Genomic DNA, 26,713 nt, shown 5'->3' on the forward strand with positions numbered 1-26,713 from the left:
CTAAAAGAGAGAGAAAGAGAGAATGAGCCAGCGAAGGAGCTTTTCATAGATGTCAAGCTATTAACAATTTATCCAATAGTGCTATTTGGGCTTGAATAAACAGACAGTGTTACACAGGAACATGCAAGCTGCAGGCCATCCTGGAAAATTGCTTTCAGTCTGACAATTTTAACACAGATGACTTCTGTTCAGAGTTCAGTTTTTGTGCTGTCTGCTATATTGAAGAATAGTGTGTGCAAACCTGTAGCTATCAAATACTTTTGAAGGGCATGAAGCCTTTCACATCCTTTAATCACTCAGAGGATTCTGCATCCCACTGGGCCTCTTAGACACAGCTTCAATCCAATTCCTAAACCACAAATCTGGGCTTCCCCTCCTGCCACCAACATCGATCGTGTAACAACAGGTGTTCGTAGGTGCTCAAATGTGGTCAAGCATCGACTAAAAGCCTTTTTGAGCTTAAGAACAAAGGAAATTAGCTCAGTAGGCAGCGAGAGGGGGAACATTGCAGTTTATGTGATGTCCTCTAGATGTTTGATATCTCACCTTCTCTTTACTCCTGAGATGCTGAGCTGAATATGTAACACGTATTTGAAAGGAAATTGAAAATTTTGTGAGCTCTAAACCAAAGAAAGGTCTTTTTTTTTTTTTAGTTGACAAATTTGAAAGTTTTCAGAGTATAAAATATAAAGATTGCATGCTGGATGCACTGTTCGAGATCTCAAAGTGGTCAAGTTAACATAGATGTTTTCATTAATTTAACTTAGTATTCATTTATCCTGTTTATTCCGTAATTCATCACTACATAAGACCTGTTGCCACTTCCACTTCAGTGCCTGTGTAATTTAGCATATCTCAGTCTTTTCTCCCTTTTCTCCCCCTTCCACTAAGACCATTTCTGATGAGGCTTCAGTAAACAGTAGATGGATCGGATCTGGATTTGAAGGGACAGATTGATCTCTCAGGTCCTCTGTCAGGGCTTTGCTGAATTTTACTGTTCATCTGCTGTACATAGTTTTCAGGCCTGCCATGTCTCCTTTGCCCTGCATTTGTCCACGTTTTTTAAGGATACTGTAATTCTACCACTTCCACCCACACCTTTAATCAAAACTCTGAGCAACCCACACAAGACTAAAATGAAGCATTTCTTTTTGTTTTAACAAATTCTCTTAGATCTTTCAGATGATTTGCTTGTTGAAGTTGATTTTCATTTAAGTGCTTTATGTTCGCTACCTGATACACAGCGCTCCATTTTCAAGGGTTTTTTCCTTGCTTATGCGGAGATATAAGATCCATTTTTGTTAAAAAATTATAAAAAAGAAAACCAACAGAATTATAACCAAACCAGATATCGTTATTACCCCAATTAATTAGTTTTATCCAGTGTTTAACCTGACATAAAATAAAGGCTTAGAAACTCTGATTAAAAAAACAAACAAAACAAAACAAAAATAGTAATTATATCCCCTCACACAATAAAGATAAAGCCTCTGCTTCTACTGACTCTTAATGCTGTCACAGTGTTATTCAATATCTTAGAGAAGTTAAGGTCAGACTCAGTGTAGCCAACTTTATTAACACTCGTCTGCGCAAACTTTGTGATATTTCTTCTTTGGCGATGTGGCGATGGTGACTGATGTGAAGAGTGTCCTGTTTTGCATGTCTTTGAAAGGGCTGAATGTATGTTATCTGTACCATATCTATTTATTTTCACAGTTATAATTATTTTCCCAGGATCACACAAACATGAACAAGATGTTAATTGTGACCTTTCTGCTTTTGACTAAAATGAAACTTCCCCCCTAAGGGGAAGTGAGATTTATCAAACATTACAAGCCTGCAAAAGGGCAGAATGAGCCGAGAATGGAAATTAAACTTAACGTACACATGACTTTATTTTCATAACCCCCTTTCTTTCAGCGCAGAGCTGTTTATTAGCAGCGGTAACTCGCTAAAATGTTGGTTAATAGTTATAGTTAAACAGTCCACTAAAGTGTAATGTTAAAAGTTGGATATGTCTGATGGTTTTATAATTTGTAAGTTCTTGGACTTGCAGGTGTAGATAATATTTTAAGTTTTGCAATACAGCCACTTCATAATAATTAAAATTTTCGAAAGGAATAAATGTTAATGGAAAATGTAACAGAAAGGGCTGTGACTCAAAATGAAGAACATTTTGTTCCGACATAATTAAATTCATGATCTATAAAAAGACTGAGGTGCATTCAAAACAATGTGTAGAGAGGTGACACGGCCTTGGCGTGATCTGATGAAATAAAGAATAAATTTAAAAGAATAAATAAATAATAAAACAATCGAATCACTTTCTTGACATTTCGGTTTATGCACAGGTTACAGAAATGCAGAATTGAGAGTAGAGCTGGGCGATAGAACGATAACGATATGTATCGCGATATAACTTTTACTCGATAGAGAAATTAAGCTATCGCGATAGACCTCGCCGCTCTTGTCCTCTTAAAAAAAAAAAAAAGGTCAGCCAATCCAAATTAAGTAGCGCAGAGCCGAACCAATCACAGCCGCAGCGTCACGTCGCGTGAGTTGTTACGTACAGCACAAGTGCCAAGCCGCACGTGTGTTTGTTTGGGAAGCAGCCAGCGGGTAATGGAGCCAGCGCGTAATGGAGGAAATGAGTGTGCCGACTAGAAAAATCAACCGAGCGTGACCGAAAAGAAAACAGATGATGGTTCCAATGCCGGAGAGATTGTCGAACGGAAGAGCCAAAGAAGTTCTGTAGGGTGAAGGTATTTCGGCTATTTCAAGTCTGACAAAAAACAGAGTAGCGTGCACTGTAAATTGTGCCGAAAGCAAGTCTGGAAATACAATAAACTGGTGCATGCGTCACACTGTGCGCCACGTTATTGTTTCGGTGAAATGAATTTCTACAATACTGTTACTGTTAATTCTACTCTCTGCAGTGTTTAAATGCTTACATATACACACAGTTACTGTCCCTCCACACATACGACTCGGTTCTGCTTCTATGCCCCAGCTTTGTTTACTTTTTCCCACCGAGGCTTCTAGACTTCTGATTGGCCAACATTTCTGCACGGTTAGGAATCTAGCGCCACCTGCTGCTTTGGCATGTTCATAGCAGCGTTTTCCTTCATTTCTGCCTTTATGTGTGGACGGGATTATTTTTTAAAACGAAAACGGAAAATCTCCTTTTTCAAAAATACCCATGTACGTGTGGACGTAGCCTCAGTCTCTGACTGGAAGCGCTAATTCGTCATTCGGCTTTTGTCAGACTAAAGTAACTGTTAAAACTGTTTGAAAAGCTAAGCTATACAACAAGTAGAGATTGAGAATTTCCTTTTAGTTCTCAGTTTATTTGATATTGACAAAAGTTAGTCAGTTTTGTCTGTTCTTCTGTAAAACAAACTAAGATTTATTTTTAGAATTAATATTTTGTTTCTAAGTGGAATTGACAATTTAGTAGTCTGTTTCGTTTGTTCTATTTTGAAACTTAAACGCTTTAGTGGCTGCCTTTTGTGTAGTTTGCAATATTTGCCTTTATTTATCTGAAAAAGTCTCATGTTCCTTAAGTACATCTACCCTGTTGAACTTATTATGGGAAATAAATATTTAAATAAAAACAAGCTGCTGATTATTTCACATTTTACTTGTGAGCAACGGCACATTTAAATCTTACAAATATAGTTATTTGGCTTATATCGTGATATATATCGTTATCGCCTGAAATGAAAAAAACATATCGTGATATGAAAAAATCTCATATCGCCCAGCTCTAATTGAGAGATTGTTTATTTTCCATCCTGGGATTAGTTTTTTCCTCCTGGTGCATGTTTTTATAATAAACTACTGGCCACCTGCCTTCAAGCACCAACTTTAACTTTTACTAATTGACAATAAGTGGACTGAGGGCCAATAACAATCTATTACTAAATGGTCTGAGACACAGCTGTGCTACATTCAGCAGACCTGATACCATGTTATTAGCACAACATGGTATCAGCTGAAGCTTAATTGTAGCTGTTTGTCTGTAATGCTGTTGAATGGAAGAGTCTGGGATTAGCAAAGTTACTATACAATTCATTTTGTGGGGATCACAAATGCATGTGCAACTGTCTGTCACACAGTTGTTGAACTCTGGAATAAAGTTACACAACGTGACAGTGCATTTCCATCTATTTACTTTTTCGGGGGGAATCAGAGGCTGAAATCCGGCCTGTAAGGAACCCATGGATTACCCATGGATGACCTAACTGTATTCATTTGGATTTAATATGCCATTATTTCTTCAGTCTGCACACTGACTTTAGAGAAGTTTATGCATTGTAATTTCAAATCCAGTTAGGGGGAAATTAAATTTGTCTTTCTAAATCATATTTCCAGTACACAAAAATTGTTCATTTGTATGATGAACAAGTAAGAAACTTAACCTTTAAAGCATTTACGCACACATTCACACCTGCACCACAATCAATTTCCGAGCAACTTTTTTCTCCTAATCATAGCCAATAAAAGAGTGTTGTCTCTCTGTTTCTGCGTCTGCTTCCCGTACATCAGGATAGCTTGTCATTTCTCTTTGCTGAGTGCTCCTCCTCCTTCCCCTAGCTCCACTTCTTCTTCTTCCCCTGTCCTCACTCTTCTGCATGACCAGTTCCATGTCAGCTCTTAATTGTGTTTTGATGTTCTTCCAGACCTGCAATTGAGCTCCATTCTCGCCAGCCAAAACAGAACAGACATTTGTCAATGCGCAGCTAACGTGATATTCCCCACTCTCTAACACGTTATCTGCTGCTATTATTCATTTCATCCTCTTTTCCTCCTTTCTCCTGTCCCAGTGTTATCCAACTTCTGTCTGTCTGTCCATCTATCTTCCTGCCTGTCTGTCTATCTATCTATCTATCTATCTATCTATCTATCTATCTATCTATCTATCTATCTATCTATCTATCTATCTATCTATCTATCTATCTATCTATCTATCTATCTATCTATCTATCTATCTAGCAACACTTCAGAGTTGTGCAATGAAGCAGTAAGATCAGAGAAGGATGAAACCAAAGACCTTCTTCCCCCTCTGGGGCCAATGTCACATGTAATAACTGTTACTTATAAGGCAAACTCTCTCTCTCTCACACACACACATGCACACACAAACACACACACAGTGTTAGACTGTCCTAACACTCAACTAAGCTCGGCTTGAGGAGTAAATATTTGTGCTGTGCAAGCTCTAGACATAGGAAGGCTCCTCACCTCAGCACTGTGCCACCAAATCATAAAATATTCAGAGAGAGGAAGACGGAGGAGGGGAGAGAATGAGGGAGTGGGAGAATGAGAGGAAAAGAAGGATAGAGAAAGAGCGAGAGAGAGAGAGAGAGAGAGGGAGAGAGAGAGAGAGGTCACACATAACAGAATGAGATGGACGGAGGGGAAGAAGTGCGGGCGTAGGTGGCTCGGTAAAACAGCACAAGATCTGAAGGGAAGGAGTGGGTTGTTTGTGGAAGGGAGGAGAAAGGGGAAAAACAGAGGACATGGTGAGGGAGGCAGAGGGAATGAACAACAAGGCTGAAGGGAGAGAGAATAAAACACAGAGAGGAAAGGCGGAAGAGTGTGACAAGACAGAACGAAGGCTAAAGGAGGAGAGTTGGAGAGGAGGAATGGGTACTCTAAAAGTAGAAGACAAACAAAAATGTAGCCTGACAGGCAGACAACATTAGGAATAATCACACAGCACAATGTGTGGTGTCCTACAGCAGAGGAGATGTGTAAGAGTAAATGGATTGCGGGAAATGATGCTCTAAAGCTCTTAATGGTCCCAGTCAGTCTGCAGCTGAAGAGTGATAATCCCTATCCAGGACTTAATGAGGGTTTATTCTTTCACAGGTCATTCTGTCCTGGGATCTTGAAAGACTTCTCACTGTTAAAGCTGCTCTATTCACAACCACTCTGCTCACTTTGTGACTTTGAGGAATCACTACACCACACTGCTATCCTTTTTGTGGTATTTGTTCTTGTGACTGAGTAATGTCTACTTTGAGTTAATCACAGTAATTTTACTAAAAAACAAACCAAGAACTTTTAGCCATTTTCAGCCTTTATTTCATAAAATGTTATTTCCCCAACAAGGTGAGTCCCGAGGCAAAGGTGATGCCAGTGCTGCTTGTTGTTATTGTGGACCCTGTAGTTGGCTGATATTCATGAAAATTAACACACAGGTGGAGCATTGTCAAAACAAGAACTAAAATTTCTGCAAAACTGCACTGGCCACACACTAGTGATTTACAGTTTTTAGCTATGCTGTCACAGCTATGGGTAATAAAGTCAGCCATTTAGATGGTAATACAGTATCTCAGCAACGATATGATGGATATTCATAACATTTTGCCAGTTAGATCCCCATGAATTAAAATAGCAGGTGCTTTTTCCGCTGCTGTGACCCTCAGTGGTTATGCTACGAGGGTCCGTCGGCAGTAATCAAGAGACATGGGTTTGCTTGATTAAAGTTATCATGACTTTTACTTTTAAAAATCACCTGCTGTACAACAACAGCCAAGTACTATTTCTTTCTATTCACACTTCTTCATTTGGCAGGTGCTTTAGTGTATAGCCACAGCTGTGCTTTCGATTCAAGGTTGAATTGGTTGTGTGCTATTTTTAAAGTTAACACACTAAAACCATGTGCGGCAGGTAAAAGGTAAAGTTGAGAGGCGTTAATGATGCTGCTGTTACAAAAGGCAACAAGCCAATATAATTAAAACAATCACAACAGTGACATTTGCTGAGATAATTTGCCTTTGCACACATTCATTTGGTATTTATACCATTTATGTATAATATAATAAATCTACGAATTCCCCGTATGTGCATGAATGTTGTTTGCACTTCATTCATATGATCAATGTCAAACTTGACAGGGTTGTTGCTAGATATCATCAAATGTAAAGGTATGAACTGATAAAATAATAGTTTAAATAGTTCTTTAGGTTCATAAAGCCCCATCCTTATATAAAGCGATTCCCTTTCTGCCCATCACTTTTTAGTAGAAAACAAGTCACCAGTGGACACTCCGTCATCTGTCAGTCAACAATATCTAGTCATCAACGTCACTTCAGAAGCAGTTATTTCACCTGTCGTTGCCACATGTCTCCAAATGTCATTGACATCTCAGGGTCTCTGGTGGCTACATCAGCGCTAGTCTATTCCTGTGTGTACTCCCCTTTATGCTTGATGTCTCACTCCTCTGGTGCCTGCATACCGATGTCAGACAACATAGTTTATAGATTAAACCTCCACTCACTGTGACATCTAAATTCGCAGTCGCAAACATGCCTGTAACAGTGACAACTGCAATCGTTAGGAAATATTGAATATCTGCACTAAATTTCTGGGAAATGGATGATTTTAATGAGGACTCATTCTTTGAGAAAAAATTGTTTGTAGGAAAAATGCACTCACTCCGTTTGCTTATAGAGCAAAAATAGAATCATGAAAATATGGAAAGCAGTTACATTCAATTCCCTCTGCGGGAAGTAAATGGCTTAAAATTGACCGTTAGGATCAATAGCCACTAGTCTTTCAAACAGCAGTTCAAATGGAGGATACAAGAGAAAAACATAACGCTGAAAACAAGTGCAAATACTTTACTTTTTTTCTTTTTCTCTTTTTAAAATATATTGTAAAATATGGTCATTTTCAGGTTTCACTGTCTGTGAGATTCAGGGGTGTTTCCATCATTTTTATGTGGTTGTTGTCAAGGAGGCTGACACGACTCCCAGAGACCTGCAGCAACATTATCAGAAGGCTTAAACTCTGTTGACTGGCAGTGTCCATATTATGTACATTACACTTTATAACGAACCAAGAAAGGCTGCTGTGTACAGCACTACTGTATCGTTAGTGCCGAAAGAAGCAGGTGATGTTACACTAGGTAACCACTTGAGTCATAGCCAAAGAACCAATGAGCTCTATATTTGTTATAAAAACAAAGTTAAAGAAAGGGAATCTAAAAAAGTTGATTTTGAAAGTTAATATTTTTTGTCTACTTAAAATTGGCTAAATTATCTAGAACTTTAATTAAAAGTAAATGCATTCTCTTAAACAAGAAGCCACTGACAGCAGATGTTCTCCATTCAGGATTCATTCAGTTGCCCTTTTTCCTGATAAACAACTTGATTTAAAAAAACTAACAAAAAAAAGCATTCAAGTTGCTTTGGGTTATAACAATTAGATTTACTAAAGTTAGTCTCAGTAATCATGGACAGGTTGTCAAACTATCGCAGAGCTAACATCGAGAGACAGACAACCATTCACACTCATAGTCAGTTTAGAACTGCCAGTTAATCTAACGGCATGCATGTCTTTGGACCGTGACGGGAAGGTGGAGTACCTAGAAAAATCATACAGGGAGAATATGCAAACTCCACTAAAAGGCCCCAGATTGGAGCACATTTACTCTCCCTCACCTGACCTGTAACTCTGGAGTCCATACGGTGATTATATCATCCCTCTGTCTGCAGACTCTAACAGTTGTTTCCACTATTGTGTTACAGCTTGAGGCTCACAGGCCATTAATCAGGATGGGTCTTTGGAATCGAGATGAAGGTCTTCTCTACACATGTTTTATCCAGAGCTTACAGTGTAACTGTAAATCATTAATTTGGTTCATTTCTATTAAGACACCCACTGCAAGATCTATGTGTGTGTCTGTTTGAGTGCACATTCAGTCCATCATACTCTGTATTAACTTAAACCATATCTGTCTGCTTTCCTTCCTCCCTGCCACCATAAATAGAAACTGCCCCAGACACATTACTATTCCAACAACATAATCCAATGCAGGTATAACCTACATCACAGCACAGAATTGATACACTAGTCTAATAATGGCTTCATATTTCCCTCTATATCCCCTAACGTCCCATGGAATCAATACCACAGCAGAAGCCGATGGAAATGACGCATTTTACATGATGTAAAGTGAGAAATGAGGTCACACATCAACAAGAACAAGTTTTATTTGCTTGCAAGGACTTGGCAGCTGAATGTCTGGTTGTGGTACAAAAAAAAACAGCTCCTCAGCCTGCGCCAGAGCATCCCTCCTATCCTGAGAGGAGGGAGAGGGAGCGCGAGATACACGCAGTGATACAGAAACACAACAGGGGATGCACCGGCTGCAAGTGAGTCGTTCGGGATTGTTCCCTTTTTCTTCTCTCGGTTGGGGATGAAAACACTGACTAACAAGCGCTGCCCACTGACTTTGCCACGCACACAATCGTCGGAACTTCGCTTTTGGACACTTTTGTCGTTTTGTGCGCTTGCAAACGTTACCCTGTGCGTGTTTTGAGGTTCACAGATCAATACTCATCGAATTAAGTATTGTTATCATTTAAGTTACTGCAGCTTAAGTTGTCGGGGTTTTGCGCACAAAGACTGGCGGTGTACATCTCTCGTCTGCCCGTGCTCACACGGAGGTGTCCGGTATGCGTGCCTAGAGAGAGAGAGAGAGAGAGAGAGAGAGAGAGAGAAAGAACGAACTCCCGTGGATGCGACCGTGACCTCCTGAATCTGGATACTGGGGGCTGGGGGGGCTTTCACTATCCTCCTTTATGATACAAACCTTACCTTTTCAGCGAGGAGATCTGTTTAGGAGTCTGTGCAACGTTTCACTTCTGAGCGCACTTGTCTGACTCAACGATGAGCTCCCGTGGGAAATACTGCGTGTTTTTGTTCTTGCTTAAAAGTATCCTGTCGGACCCGGGAACCTCAAATCAAGGTGAGTAAAGGGCGTCACAATGACCACACACTTAGAACAAGGGTGGATGCACCAAATTAGTCTCCTCAAACAAAAACACAACACGCACGCTCACACGCAAAACGCAAAGTACAGCCTTTTTCAACATTTGAGAACACGTGCATGATGAATATTTAACGAAACAAGTTAATAATTTGTTCACCCATTAAAGCCTGACGGATTTGCTTTTTATTTGTGATTTGTGGAATTTTCTCTCTTATGCAGCTTCCCGGCATTTGTCAAACAATAACAACAACATTAGCGTTTGACGGATTTCAAAGTGCACTCTGCATTTGCAGCCTGAAAATGCATCTGAGATTTTCATTTTGTCGGCCGGACCCATAGATGTCAGTCTTGGTTTCAATACGTTTGTGTTTTGTCCTAATTAATGATCCTGTATTGCTTACAGCACACATCATCCAAAGGCAACATTAAGTCAGGAAGTTTTTCAGATCATTTGACTTAAAATGATACTATTGTTAATGTGAAATTTTTTAAACACTCAACATACAGTCATTTCAGTGGAAAGGCACAGGTTTAAAAAGAATCAGCACTGCACATGCATTTCAGTTTCATAATACACAACACACCGAGAGTTCAACTGCAAAAAACAACAACAAAAAAAAAGATTCACACCATGGAGGCTGTCTGCTCCATGGTGTGAATGCTTGGTCTACAGGCTGAAGCTCCTTGAGCCAAAATGACATCTTATTCACCTCCAAGTGCACAGAAACATCACCACAGCTATAGGAACCACTCAGTGCTACTGTAAATGGCAGCCCCTTATATTGCGAAGAGGATTCCTCTAAGGCAGGTGAATCTTATTATGCTGGGCCAGTGGTTGACAGTAGCTTCATCAGAATAGCTCTCCATATTTCAGGATTCATTTTCAAGTCATGCTGACATCAGTGTGCAGTTGCATATGTTTGAGAAAGACAGGAAATAATAGTGTTATTTCTCCTTCGTTGTGCTTGCAAGTCACATGGGTAAATGGTTGCCCTAATGCAATCTGTTCTTGACATCTTCCTCTTTGCACGTTTGCAAAGAGGTCAGTTTAATATTCCTTCCTGAATGTTTAATGTGTAGGATACATGTTTTCAAAGATGACAGGAGCTTCGCTAGCCAAATGTCAAAGTCTCCTTCACTACATTTTTCTGTCTTTTGTGGGAGTGTGTGTGTCTGTGTGTGTGTGGGCGCACACTCATTTTCCCCCACAGGATGTCTGTCTGCCTGTGGTGGTGACAGGCTTAAAGAAGAGGGGATGCACACAGGGGAAACTTGAAAAAATGACATCGTGAGGTGCTTAAAATGTAGTGTGAACAAGCTAATCTATGTTAGATGGTGCAATGTGTCTGAGTGAGTTTTCTGAATGTGAATCACATGTTTATGCCCTCATAGAAAAAAAGAAAATGAGAGTCAGAAGATAGTGTCTGTGGGGGTTTTAATTGAGTCATAAAACATATTTGTTTTCTATAAAGTATATTGAAGATTGTTAAAGGGAGTGGTAAATTACCGTTTAAACTTAATTGTTCATAAATAATTTCAATCTGCTTATTGTCAAAAGAGAACCTTTTAGACGAGGCTCTTATACGGCATTTCTGTAAAGTCAGCGTTCTCACAAGAATAGGCGGTAATATGGAAGCAGCATTTTTTGCATTATAATGTATAGGAGTGGGAATTCAGCACAGACATCCACACTGTGGTGCAAAACTACACAGTTGATGTGCTGGTCAGAACAAGGCTCTTTTGTAACATAATAGGTTAGGCTTGTTCTTAGCTAATGAGAGGCTCTCCAACTTGTGAGTAACCTTAAATAAGTGTAGTTTGTAAGCAATTGAGCCTGACATGTTTGTGTTTCCAGTAAAGTATCTAATTCATTCCTTGGAGTCTTTCTTTTGTCAGTTTCGGTTTAGAGTCTAGAGTCTTGCTTTTATTAGATTCCTGTGGACAGCAGTTCAGCCATGGAAGTGTTGAGAAGAAGTGGATCCCAGACTCACATGTCCCCTGCTGACTTAAATTAAAATTGCTCATCTGGTACATGAAGTAGAATCAGTCTGCAGTCTTTCAGACTGCATGACACTTTACTACATGACAAACTGCTAAAGCTAAGCCCATATAGCCTGCTTATAGGATCATTTCTACGACAAATGAATGCAGGTGAACATGCAGAATCTCTAAAGGATAGGATTTTCACCAGAAGCTTTCTGTTTCTCTTTGTAGTCTGACTTCTACTGGCAAATTACATTTGTCAGGTAAACACTCCATGCAGAGAGTAAAAGATTTTATTGGGATTGTATTTGTCTGCTTTTATCTAACAAAAATCTAGGTTTATTAATTTTTTTAACATACAACCTGTGGATGGAACAGGAACTCTTTTCCCAGGTATCCACTGGGAAGACTGGAAGCTCCAAACAGGTGTCTGTTTCCCTGAGGTCGTTTGGTTAGAATTATACTAGGAGAGTTGCACATAACACAGACAAGTTGTCATTCCTGTTATACTTCATTGAGGTCCACATGAAGGGTAGATAAATAGTTGGTGCACTGTTATGTAGTGTTATCACAGATAAGTCTGCATAGTCATGCATGCTTTAATTAAAACATGAGAATAATTATTCTAATGACAATTAACAATAAAAAAAAAAGAAAATGTGTGTGTTCACCATCTGTGCCCTTTCCCACAAAGGGGTCCATAGAACAGATTAAAAAATGGGTAAAGTGAAGAGAACTGTAATGGTGGCTTGTGCAGATGCAGGTGTTCAGCTCTCTTCTGCTGTCACCCTCACGTTTTCAGTTCTCTTAATCTATTGTTCATTAACAAAATAGCAGCCTTCGTTACATATGCGTCGATTACCATCTTTCTACTATCTATCAAGGACTATGACGTGGATCTTGTATTTGACGCAGTTTTTATCCTGCTTAAGATGTTGTGCACACCATTCTCCACAGGAATAACTGTCCCACTAATGAAGTGGCACGACCACGAAGAAAAGTGCAGGAAGTGGGCTAGGGTAACCGAGGGGTGGGAAATTAATTTTCCTCAAGGGGCCACATGAAAAACTGGAACTGTTTTGTAGGGCTGCACAAATAAGCTGAACTCAATTCTGCCTAATAGTAATATTAATTTGATCTCTTTATAAACTATTACTGATGAGAATAAATATTACAATTAGCCAATTAAAATATGAACTAGGCAGAGGCAAAACACACACATTCTATCACCATTTAATCAACATGCACAACAAAAACAATTGTGCAAGTTCTTGCTGAATTTCAAATATTTTTACCTTCATACAAAGTGTTACTCTTTTAATTAATTACGTCATCTTTCTCAGTCTTGTTTTCTATGTGAGACAAATTCAGTCTGTTTTGGGTATGAACAAGGGATTAAAGTCAGGTTCGATGTCTGAGGTTGATATGGAAGCGTGATAACATCAAAAACTTTACCTTTCCTTTCACAAACCCGAGAATTTCAACTCCTTTTAGGAATTTGCCAAGGCTGAGGAAACTGACAGCTGTGTGGTAGCCTATGTCACCATGTGGATTCTCGTACTCCTCCAAATGTGAAATAAATTATATATAACTCAGTGCTTTCGGATTGGGGAAGTTAACTAATTTAGTTAAACAACATGGCTAATTTTTAGCACTGATTTACACAACGTCTCCTGATGTATATTAAAATGAAATAATATGAATTAGAGCTCTGGGATAATCTCAGACACTTTTATTTTGCACTTGCTTTAACAGTGCAGCATTGTTCCCAGTCAGACTCGGGACAAACTGGCAGGTGTTAAAACTGATGGCTGTCTATTTCATAACCTAGCCAAGCGTGATGTTGCATCCATTGAGAAATCAGTCCCTGCCATATACTCTTTAAAGAGGACATGAAATGCTTCGTGTACAGAGGCTAATTTACACCAAGGAGCCCTGCTATCAAAAACTTACATGGATTTCAATTGTCTGTGAAGCTGAATTTAAGAAATAAATGTTGAACGTGAAAGTTTTTAGAACATATTTAGTACCATCTTGTGTCAGTACAGAACTTGACATCACTGGGTTGGTTGTTTGGCTGCAATCAATAGACTTACATTAGTTTATGTTACCTAAATAATAACAGAACTAATAATTCAGGGAAAAACAAAGGAACTAAACTAGATCGCATTGTAAGGGAACAGTGTTGGGACTAACGCGTTATTAAGTAACGCGTTACAGTAACTACGTTATTATTGTGGTAACGAGCACGGTAACTAGTTATTATGCCAAAACTGGGAACGCGTTACTCGTTACTGGGATTTAGATAGGCTTGTTATTCGTTACTTCGTGTGGTGGCTATCGCGGAGCTTCCACAGATTCAATAACATTAGCAAGTGGTGGAGGCCAGCAGGTGGATGAAGGAAAAGGGAGGCAAGAGGAGAGACGCGAAGCGGCCGCTGGTCCGAGTATCAGGTGAACTGAACTTCAGGTAAGAAGTTATAACCTGCAGTCCATCTGGGTCAGATATGAACCAAGTTTAGGTGGAGTTTATTTTCGTTATGCTGACTTTTTCGTACTGCGTGCTAGCTAGCATGACGGAGTTTCTATACAGCTGGGTGGGTGCTATGTTACTGATGTTGAACTTTATTTTGTTCATAATGTTAATTATTAGAGTTGCCAACCGTCCCGTAAAAAACGGAATCGTCTCGTATTCAGAGAAAATATTACGCGTTTCGTATTGAGGTGAAAAGGAAAACAGTTTGTCCCGGACTTCAGCTACAATGAAAAAGACACAAAGCTGGAGTTATTCTGTGTCTTTGCTGCACAGCTGCCTCTTCTCTCTCATTCTCTCCCTTCCCTCTCCTGTTTCTACTTCAATCATGAAACTGATCAATGATCAGCTGATCGGCTTTTCTCTCTTGTTTATTTATCGCCCACTTTGCGCCAGAAAGAGGAAACCAGCAGATGTCGCGGTAAACAACAGCAGCACTTTTAAGCTTGATCAGCTGTTGTTAGAATTTATTTAATATTAATTTCTAGTATCAGCTGATGTTTGCTGGAGCCACAGCTGTAAACCTGCTGGTCATGATGTCGGTTTGTATATCTGGTCAGAGGGAAACATGAAGATGAAACCAGGAGATGTCCTTACTGAATCATCAGAGCTGTGATGGAGAAATAGGTTTACCTTTTAGGTGACATGAATGAGTTGAAGGGAAGTTATGAACTGTTTCTGAGAGACAAATAACCCCAGGATCCTTTTCTAAGTAGCTGACAGATGATAGATTGAGCATCATTGATAGATTGATACATATATACCATCAGAACAGTGTACATCACTGTCACAACAGTGTTTATTTTCATTCAAAGGCTTTATGATTTTTCCTATAATGGTGGGCCGGTCTCTAGTCAAAATGCCCGGGATGATTTTTTTGTCCCAGTCCAGCCCTGTATGCAGCTCATCTGCAGTCTGGTGTTACCTACATCTTCCTATTCGAAAGGCAGAATTTCCGAGTTCTGAGTACAATCGAAAGCACCACGACTGCAGTTTTTGTGTTGGATGTAAAAAGCAGGCTAGGATAGAATCAGGTGTGGGATTTCTCTCGTGGAAATGTGCACATTATTTTTCCCTTTCTATTGGTAGGTGGCACAGTGCACTTGTGGCAAGTAAGCAAGCTAGAAGACTGGCAATCTTGCTGGGTATCCAGTTACAGAAGCAACACATTAACAAGAGAATTCTGAGTAAAACCAAAGTTACTTTCCCTAGTAACTAGTTACTCTGAAAGTAACGAGTAACTTGAAGTAACTGAGTTACTTTTGATAGAAGTAACTAGTAATGTAACTAAGTTACTAATTTAATGTAACTTACCCAACACTGTAAGGGGATCACTTTTGTATTGGATGTAACAATGAGCTTTATGTTAAGAAACCGAGGATATACCGAGGATATCAACTTTCACTGTCTCTCTTTTAGCAGTAAGTGACTCTTTGTTGTTTGGCTAGCTGCACTGAAACACTTGTTTCCAACACCTGTTAGCTCTAATGTTTGCCTTTTCAAAGCACTTTATGAATGAAGATTGTGTGGAGGAGGGTCTGTTTGAGTTAGGTGACTCGAGTGGTTCACAGGACAAACTCAAGTCAGAAACTCTGATTTCTCCTCCTCTGGCCGGGTATACTGAGCGGCGCAATCAGCTGATGGGATCAGCACTATTTTATGAAATAGAATATTCTCTTTTTTTCCCTAAGCACATCCAAGCAGTTTATAACATAACAGGTTACTACACATCACACCACAGACATACTGTGTTTCTTACCAAAGCATGATCATGAATGGAATCAGCATATTAGCAGGAAAAATAGGTCGATGTGTGCGATGGACAAAAACATCCCCCCCAAAAAACAGAGGCTCTGAGGAAGAGATACCACACTTTTTGGAGACATTTTTTTCCATGTCACATGTCACTGACTGGATTACGTCATATTAGAAGTGAGGAAAAGCAAAGTCCAAATTTGAGAAAAGGAGATTCCAATTTGGAGATTTTCTTTTTTTCCTGCAGACATGCTGATGGATGTTTGGACTGGATCAGCTGTGATTGTGTCTCACTCCAGCTTATCAGTCCAGTGACTCAAAAAGACACCGTTCTCAATTATAAAGTGCTTAACAATCCCGAACATTACGGCTAACAGCTGGATTTTCCATTCAAGTGCAGCTAGCCTAACAACAAAGAACTATTTACTGCTAAAGAGACAGAGGGTCCACTTTAACTGTGCTAGCTCCTTCATATTCTCACACTCTTTCACTTTCCCAAGTACAAAGATACATACGTTGTGTGTCATAGATATTCAAGGTTAACTAAAGGCCATTAGACACTATTGCATAAAAGTGATGGGCAATTTAACATTTTTCAGATGTGAACTTGTCAGATGACGTATATACACACTGAACTTATTGCATTTTTGCTGAAAATTCATCCTAAGACAAAAATTTATGAAAAAAATAAAGTCAACATCAAGCCATGATGAGCTGGTCCTGATGTTTCTAAACAAGAAAAGGGTGAAACAGAGATTTTGGGTTCACACAGTTCTCAAGAGAAGGCAGCAGCAGGAAGAATTTCATGGTTTGGTCCAGGAGTTTAAGCTGTACCCCGACTGCATTCGTACATATTTCAGTATGTCTGTGGAGCAGATTTAGCTCTTGTTAACACAGCTGGGACCACATTTGAGGGAGCAGAGAAATAATTTTGGAGAGCCGATTGACCTGGAGCAGTGTCTAGCTGTGTGTCTGAGGTAAAATAGTATTATTTTACTATTTCTATATGATTGTGTATTCAGTACTGGTGTGTCTTTGAGGCACACTTTGAGCTACACTTGTCAAATGCAGTGGTCTGATTGGTAAGATCTGTTTATTCACATGCAAAAATATTTAGCTTGGTTCAAAGAAATGAAAAGTGCATATTCATCCTACGAAACCACACAGTCAGAGGGAACGGCTGAATTAAGAATAGTTGAGCCTGAAAAATATTTTTAATGAAGTAATAATGGAATATTCACACGGATATTACTTATCCTGTAAGTAAAGGCCTTCAAACTCCAAAATTCCTGCAATGTCCTCTGTCCTTATAATAATTGTTGTTATTATTGGTTCACCAGGAAAGAGCCATACTCTCGAATGCATCCTTTTTCAGCATATTAGTGCATCAGAATCTAACAAACACACTTTGAGAAACTCCCTAAGAGATGTTTTTTGGGGATTTTGTAGGAAATGACAAATCTGGACTTGACTGCTCCATCCCTAGATGTGTAAAGCTTAGTAAAAAGTTCTTGTTGCTTCTGCAGATTTGCTAAAAAAGATTGAGATTCCCACTTTTCTCTTCGTGTTTAGTCTCTTAATGGTGATTCAAGTTGTAATCGTTAAACACAGCAATCTGCTGTTTACGAACTAACTAAGCACACAGCTTTACCTCTGTCTTTACAAATAAGTCCATGTCTTGTTTAAAATTCTACATTCTGTATCAATCTTTCTTCTTCTTGTTCTTCTTTTTTTTTCTTTTTTTAAATGTGAGCTGACATCTTTCAGGATTAGCAATCTCACAACTTCTATAAACATCTGTTACAATGCATTTATACTGAAGCTGCATTTGCTTGCATAAACATATGTAAATTCACCTTCAGAACAAAGCAATGAAGTGAGCAATTCTGTGAGGAGGAGTTTATCAAAGAGTATTTGATGGTTCAAATGGGACAAACTGAATGATTTATACTTATTTACATGGGAATCCTAATTTTCCATTGACCTCACATGGATGGTCAGGGACAACCAAAGGGCCAGATGTGCCGTGGGGGACATATAATACCCATGATTGGGTGAACCTGTTTAAACCGGCGCTTCTGAGCCTGCTCCTTGTAGTTCCTGTTGGATTGTAAACAAGAATGAGATGCGACTGAGAATAATGATGCACAGTGTGACAGTCATTACAAAAGTGATGCAGCCATAGAGCTAGATGCTAGTTTTGTTTACAGAGCAGACCAGATGAGGGACCCGAGGAACAGTGAAAAACACAGCTGCCTGGACTGGGAGTTGTTCAGTTGCAGAACATTTTTTCTCTCGGATGAATTCATGACGGTGACAGCCATGGCAGTATTCCTCTGCATGGTAATGCTAAGCTAACACCAAAAAAGCTATATGATGGTAGTAATGATGAGCTGACAGGGACTTGAACCAGATCTTAAGCCGGTTATCCACTGAAATGTCAACTTTCCAACAAGAGGGAACAAGACCCAAAGTCTATTCTACTCAAATTACATTAAAATGTCTTATTTACATCTAGACCACATTTCCCTAAGTCTGACTCCAGCTTAAGTGTAATGAAACAACACAACCCCCCCCCCCCCCCCCCCCCCCAAAAAAAAAAACAAAACTAAAAAACAGCTATCAGGACAGTACAAGTACAGCCTGGGGAAGCCACCTCAGTGCTGCAGCACAATTTTGATAACACAGAGTGGGATTTGTTTGCAGAAGAATCAGGCCTAGAGGTACATGCTGGTTAAGTCCCTAGTTACATAAACTTTTGCACAGAAAATGTGTTAACATAAAAACACCTCTTAGGTGTTTCCTAGCCTGAGGCCATGGATAAACAGCAGTGTGAGGATACCACTCAGGGAGTGGGATGCAGATGTCAGATAAAGTGACAAACAAGCCTGAATCATGGGGAAAACTTCAAAGCCACATGAGCACATTGTGAACAATTTTTACAACAAACCATCCCACAGCATATGGAAAGGTTTTAAGTATAAACTGATGGACAAAAAGACCACCCAGTGATGACTGCAAGCTGTCTGACACTTTTCAGTTCTTTCCCCATTTGACAGACCAGACCAGCAAGTCTCCTCAACTGAATACCCCACCCTATGAGGACCCAACATTGGTCTTAATGCCAGGTGAGGAACATCTCACAAGTATTATCAATCAATCAATCAATCAATCAATCAATCAATCAATCAATCAATCTCTCGAGAAGCATGCCCTGTCACAAATCAGAAGCATCTTCTACCACTAAGCTAGATACGTATAACTTTGCCTACCTCTCATCTCATCCTCAACTAAAAGATGAAACCGTTATGTCAGTGGACTTCAGAGAGCTGCATCAAACACCATCATTCTTCAGAAATTGGTCAGCAAACTGCAAAAACCTGCATCATAAACTTTGTCTCTGACCAACCTCTTTCACTCTATTCTAAGTAAAGGGTACTTCACAGGGTTAATGTTGAGCCCAATGCTCTCCAAACGTTTGACCCATGACTGTAACCCCATTCGTGCCATTATAAAGTTAGTTGGAAACACAGTAGTGGTGCTTATAGGGGAGACAGCCTACTGCCCTGAGCTGAACAATCTCAGCATCACAACCATTCTACCAGCTGTGCCACTATGTAGTGCAGCATTTGTCCAGCTGATGATCATAAGGAATTCGACAGATCGTTAGGTGGTCATTCAACATGTTAAAAAAATGAAAGAACTGAATCTGTTTCCAAGGCCAGCATTAAAATAACAAATAGAATAAAATGGAGTAAATAGAATAACACAACAACAATAATTGCACGGTGAAGGTGAACCAGACCCCCCAGACATAAACACAATTTGTGGCACTAAAAACATTCAACCCACTTCCTGTATGAACCTCTGCTGTGTGGTGGATGAAGGTCAATACAAACCACCTAAAAGACTGAGGAGCAGCTCATCTACAGAGCTCCATGCCTCCATCACACATGTCCTTGTGAAAGCACCGACTCCACTGTAGGCGATTACACACATGTACACACTGCACATCGCACAGTACAAGTAGTAAAAACTTTCTAATATTGTCACTGCTGCTTCTTTTTAAGATTATGTATACTTCTACATTCTATTTATTTTACTGTGAGGCATGATTTTCAGTTTAGTTCAATTCAATTACATTATATTTTTTTAATGCCAAGTCACAGCAGCAGCTGCCTCGGGGCACTTTATAAAAAATGTACAAAAACATTGAATTGTATAGAATTTCGTTGTCCGTAAACAGAGCAGATTAAAAGCTTTCAAACAAGTGTTAAACCTAACATAACAAGAAGAGGCCACAAGGTCAAGCTGCAACGGAGCCATGATTTCAGCTTGTGAAGAGATCCACGGTGTGACAGGCAAACATTGTGTTTACCTGTTAAACTATGATTAGACAGTGAGTCCAGGAGTTTGAGTTCATTTTTTTGCCCTTTTTTTCCTCTGATCAATCAAAATAAAAATGCAAAAATTCTCAAAGAACAAAGCAAATGTTCTTCCTTGATAAATGGCTCATACTCAAATCATTTATTGAAACTAGCATCTGGTACAATTACTGCCAATGAAATATTCACCAAATTAAAAACTCTTTTTTTCTTTATCCACTGATCTGCTTTGTATTTTACGAAGCAGGTATCTGACACGTCGTCCTTTCTATGGGATCATTTCATCTGATCAGCAGTAACATTTAGACAGACGCTGGAATGACTTTTTCAGGAACCTGCATCATCTGTGCTCAGAGTCAGATGAATTAGATGCTGCTGTCCACTTTTATTATCATCTCATAGAAAATAATGATTCATTTTTTTCCCAGTGGCTTTCTCTAACCACATCCAGGAAACTTAAAAAAAAAAAGCCAGGGGTCCTTATAGAACTGTCTGTCACCCTGGTGGAGCTCAGCCTTGTGGAGTATCCTTATCCTCATACCTTATATACATATCCTAAAATATTTAGGGATCCTGAATACTCAGTGTCTAGATAGTGTTAATGAACCACCTGCGAGTACACACACACACACGCACGCACGCGCACACACATATGCACGCATGCATATATGCACAGACATATTCTGCAAACTACTACTTAAAACACAGTTTGTCTCTGCATTAGGCTTTCAAAAACAAAACAAAAAACCAAACCCTTCTGGTCTGTGCACTTACTAGACAACAAGAATCAGAGGTCAAAGAAGGCTAAGCAACAGAGGTTCTTTAGTTCTTTACAACATAAAAGTGTAGGATGATATTCTTGTAAATGGAAATCTTCAAAGGAAGGTGCAGACAGTTAAGTGAGAAAATGGTAAATGCGTATTTCCTTACTTATCAAGCAATTGCAAAGCCTCTTTCAAAAATTCATGAGCTTGAAGTGTTCTTCTCCCCTGCCTTTGTCATCATTAGTCGTGTCTTGTTGCGTTACTGTCACCTGTAGATTAGTGAAAGACTGGGAAACCACTGAAAGGAATGTGCATCACATCGCCTTTTTAAAACAAGGACCGACTCTCGGAAAAACAGCCCCATGGCACTTCTGAACTCCGCAGGAAACCTCTGATATGAAACAGCCTGCAACATAACTCCTGTAATGTGCAGACACCCAACGTGTCTCGGGTAAAGGAAGGACACAGGAGATCATTACACAGGATATTGTTTTACTGTTAGAAGCAGAAGTCCCCGATCACACCTTTGATCCCGTTCAGACCATCTGCTATGGCATAAAAAAGCGTTACAGCATACAGAAATATTAGAGCATGTTTCTGATTTCAGAAGGAGAATATTGTTGAATGTCCTGTCTGATGATATACAGCCCTTTACCTTGGTATGAATAGCTGGCTACAGGAATGGCAGTTCCAGTTGCAAAGGTTTCATTGGCCGATGAAAGGAAATGTAACCAATCAACGTAATGGTTAAAATTACAGAACATATTCAAAACAGCCTGCCTTCAAATAGGGACAGCTCTTGTAAGCCATCAAACCCTTTCATTATGTTGCAGTGAGATTTGTCCCAAAAGCTTTGCAGAGCCACACCGTACATCTCCCAAAGTGTGCCTCTGCAATAATCCGATAGTGCAGAACCTTTTTAAAAAAAAACAAAAAAAAAAACAGCTTCAGGTTATTATGCTTCTAAAGCAATGCACAGACAAAACTAATGTGATTTGGACTCCTGATAAGTGATTACCAGTGTAATTGTGCTTGCGTGAAAAACAAAAACGGTGTATCAAATTGCCTCCACTGTGGTCTTGGACCATTATTTCCTGGCTCAAAAGATAGTTGTGGAAGTTAATAGTTTCATTCCCACATTGCTATGCATGTATGTTTGTGTGTGCGCTTGGCTTTATGTATATGTGTAACAGAAGGAGAGACAGACAGAGAAGGGACTGCAGTCAGCTGAGCCTGAAGAAGTCACTTGGATGAGTGACGAAACTTTTCTCCCACTGAAAACGCTGCGTCCAGCTGAACAGAATCAACTTTTTGGGACAGAGAAGGGAGTTACTGGAAAATTTTGTGCTGCCAAACGTGCCGTGGAACATTGCTCATGATCATCAAAGACTCTTCTAATTTGGTCCAAATCAATATCTTTCTGTCTCCCTTGGTCTCTCTCACAGGCTCCCTCCCTACATCTCTCTATGTCCTCCTTTTGAACAGAGGCAAGGCCACCTTATTATAATTCAGACCTTAATTACCAGCTGGGAATCAAGGCTAAATGAAGTCTCTGTAAATACTAAAGTGGTTCATTAAGTCTCCCTCAAAGTGTATCTACTCTGGTTATCTAACTTGTTCTCAAAACAGTCACAACCCCATTAAATTAGTCCAGATTTGGCAAAGTCCACCGTACACTAGAGTGACAGGTCGTCTGAAGATGTGACTCTTTGGTCTATAATGTCGACCACTGAAGTGGGACATACTTTATTGATAGAGATTGTAATTAACTGGCTGTGTGGAGACAAAGGAAATTGCACATTCATCATATCAAATTGGCTCAGGGGGCTTAGCAAGGGCCAGATAATGGCTCTCTTCATGCCTGAGCCGTGACCAGAGTGCAGACAGCGAGGGATTGCTACATTTGTATACACAATGCAGCCGTGGATTCACACAAATAAACTGTTGTTAACATGCTCATGCAAAAACACCACCACTAACACTAATGCTGAAATCAGACTGCTCCGTGCTTTTGTCTTTTCAAATGGTCGCTGAGTCAGATTAGCTATTAGAGCATAAACTCTTGGCGTGACTCCATAATGGATGTGCAAAGGAGCAAAGGGACTGACCTGACGTCATACTGCTAACATTTTTGCATGTGATCACAGCTAAATGAACAAACACACTGTGTCGGAGGTGGGCTTTATCTCTTTCTTTTTCACTCACAATAGAGAGTGAGTGCGCCTGTGGGTAGGCGCTGTGACTGTGCACTCACAGAGATGATGTCACAGCCATAGATGGGATTTCATTGATTAATGCTCTTGACTGGAGGGGGAGAACTGTTGTAAAGACTTGCAGAAATGAGATAAAATGTTGTTTCTGTTTTACCGTGCTATTTTTTATAGCAAGAGCTCTCCGTGCTGCCATGGGTCACCATCACTGAATACATTACACCTGTGAACGTTGTCAAATATTGCCAAAGAAGAAATTAATGGGCACCCAATTGGAAGTATGGAAGCACACTGTGAAGGGAATGTGAGTGCCTTTCAGCGTGAAATCACGGGGATCTCGCCACTTGCCTTATCAAGCACCAAAACTCTTCAGATTTTTAACATGTTCACAACTTATACACAAATTCTGCGTTTTCTTTTTTTGTTTTTTTTTTTTGTTTTTACAAGGAGGTGCATGAAGAGGACACTAATCCATACACTACAAAGGCGGGAATGCCATTTTAGGAAAAAAAGTATTTTAAATTAATTAAAAAGAGAAAGGACCTGTGTAATCAGCAATCAGTAGTCCACATGAGTCCATGGGTGGAGAAATGGTGTGTGCCAGGAGTGTCACACATAAGGCTTGAGGGTCAGTATCCCAGCAAAGACCCCAATCCAGCCCACTGGAGGGCTTTGGAACAAGGATGATAAAAAGTTTTGGACTTTTGACTGTATTGTTGTAAGTTTTACAGCATTTGACAGATAAAGACCTCCCTCAAACTCAGTTATACTACAAAAACCAACAGATGAACAAGTAAATGGCATAAAAGTTCCTGTTTTTTCACTATTTACTTGAGAATGTTTTGAAATTATTTTATTTTATTTTTATTTCTTTTTACAATGAATCCACAGTAAAACCAACAAACCAAAAAAAGAAAAAGAAAAAGAAAAAAAAACCAGGATGTTTACTTATGATTACAGGACAGTCTGTCCAATGAGCTAATAGAACTAATTTTACACAGTAATTTCTTATTGTTTCCGCCCAAAGAGTCATGCTGACAGATGTTTTCCATTTATTACAGGAACATGTCTTTATCATGTAGACAAACTGACATGCTGTTGAAATTGCACTTCTTTCACTCCCAATAAGATATCTCAGGGAATAAATGTGTCGTTAAACATTGTTGCACCGACACAAAGGTGAGTTTCACTCGTCTGGCCCACTTAACATCAAAGTATGTGGCCCACAGTGTAAAATGTTTGACATCCCTGGTGTATGCAATGTTGTTTGGTGTACAAAACCAAACTGGAAAGCATCAAAAACATGTCACAACGAGGAGAGCGACCCAGCAGCTGAGCTCTGAGGGCTTTAATAAACAGGGGTGCACATAAGTGGTCCGCAGGTGCGCATTCGCTGTCAAAATAAAAGACGCGCACCAGATAAGAAGTTGCAACGTGCGTTTGCGTACATATAAAAGGCACTGTTTTTGTCCGCTAGAGTGGGATTTTCACGGCACATTCTGCACCACATCTCTGTGCATTCATCATTTGTTTGAAGCCAGCTCACCTCCTGCAACCACTTTTCCGAGAATACGTGCTTCTTTTGTGGTTCGGACTCCTTCTGTCATTTCTTATAGGTGGAGGAACATCAAAGTAATTGCTTAAAGGAGCTTCTTCGACATTTTTAAGAATTCTTTTTTTTTTTTTTTTTTGCCTGTCCCGTTTAGTAGATCATCACACTTAAAACGTAATGCAGTAGGAAAATGTTATAACATGTTACTGAACAATTCATAAATGATCCCACACTGACCATATATCTCTTGAAGTAGTTTTTTAACTATTACAATTTTAATCTTAATTATTGATTTGTTGAGTTAAATAAAGTTTGATAATACTTCCACCTGTCCCCTTTATTCCTCTTTGGCTCTGACCTCTGAGAAGGAGAGTACTAATTTTTCCAGACTTCAGCGAGGTAGAGAGCAGATTTGTGTTGGTGTTGCGCTGGACTTTCCTAAGAGCTGTTATTTCATAGGTGGTTGAATTTGATAAGGGCCTTACACTTCTGTCAGCTCCTCATTGACAGCTTGATAACTATTGTCTGCTCTCTTCCTGTTTTGTCACCTCCATTTCTCTTCTTTTTAAATTCACCATCCAACCTCTCTCACACACTCGCTCTCTTACTCTTTTTGCTCTATCCTGTCATTCTTTGCATCTATGCTGTTGTTCTTTCACTTCTAACTTTTCTCCTTCATTTTACGAGACCTTTTCTTTTTTTTCCACCACTCTGCCCTATCTAGTGGTTCTGTTGGACACCACAACGGTACTGGGAGAACTGGACTGGAAGACTTATCCTGTCAATGGGGTGAGTGACCCTGGTATTTCTTGAATTAAGGCTATTAACTGTTTAAGGTTTTATTGATCAAAAAAAACTTCTGATACCCCCCCCCCCCCCCCCCCCCTCCTTTTTTTTTTTACATGGTAGACCAATGATGGCTACAATTTGAACCTCTCTTGTCCAAAATCGAAAACTTGAGCCACAGCAGACTAGATTTTCTTGCATTTGAGTCAAATGAAGACAGGAGACAAGTTCTTGTGTCTTATTAAAAAAAATCCTGTGGGCATCAGGCGGCGTGTTTTATACGGCAGCCTTCCTGACAGCAGTTAGAGCAATGTGACATCCGCTGAAGAATGATATGGTGACTTGTGGGAGCACAAAACACAGCACAGCAGGGGTTAAGAACATATGCTAAGTTTGCCCCTAGAGGAAGGTTGACTCAGAGGCAACAAGTGGATTGGAGGTGGACAGCAAGTGACAGCGTAGCTCGCAGGTCAGCCGTGTGGCAGATGTCATGCAGGAGCGCACAGTACACCACCTATATGAGAAGGGTGTACTGGACATACACACACAGCTACAACATTAAAACCACTGACAGGTGAAGTGTACAACACTGATAATCTCATTAAAGTGCGATATTGTGCTGCAAACCATGGCTCTGACATTTATGCGGATGAACCCATTACACTAAAACCACCGGACTAGACCTTTGTTAGTCCCCCAACGACATTAGATGAGAGCATGGGTAGAAGCAGTAAGAATGTAACTGAATACATTTACTTAAGTACTTGTTTAATGTACATGCTCTTTTTAAAAAAAAAAAAAAAAAAACATTCACATGTTATGCTTCCTTTTGCTTTTGTTGTTGTTGTTTTTTTAAGATTAATTGCATAGTTATAGATCAAGCTACCTACCAATCAGCAATTAAAATCATCAACAGCTGCAACATTAAAGAGATGTTCACTCTTTAACGTATTTAATC

The 26,713-nt window shown here is 39.6% G+C and overlaps 1 pseudogene across 1 annotated transcript in view; it reads left to right on the top strand.

Annotated features, from left to right (window-relative positions):
* The first annotated feature begins 9,589 nt into the window (after positions 1 to 9,589).
* Positions 9,590 to 26,713, top strand: part of LOC309704743 (ephrin type-A receptor 6-like) — an 84,881-nt pseudogene continuing 67,757 nt past the window's right edge. The window contains exons 1-3 of the transcript XR_014280862.1: positions 9,590 to 9,763; positions 19,118 to 19,186; positions 25,694 to 25,758. The product of XR_014280862.1 is annotated as an ephrin type-A receptor 6-like (transcript). The remainder of the gene's footprint in view (positions 9,764 to 19,117; positions 19,187 to 25,693; positions 25,759 to 26,713) is intronic.

Source organism: Aulonocara stuartgranti (genome assembly GCF_965226115.1).
Source record: "Aulonocara stuartgranti genome assembly, chromosome: 1".
NCBI classification, from domain to species: Eukaryota; Metazoa; Chordata; class Actinopteri; order Cichliformes; family Cichlidae; genus Aulonocara; species Aulonocara stuartgranti.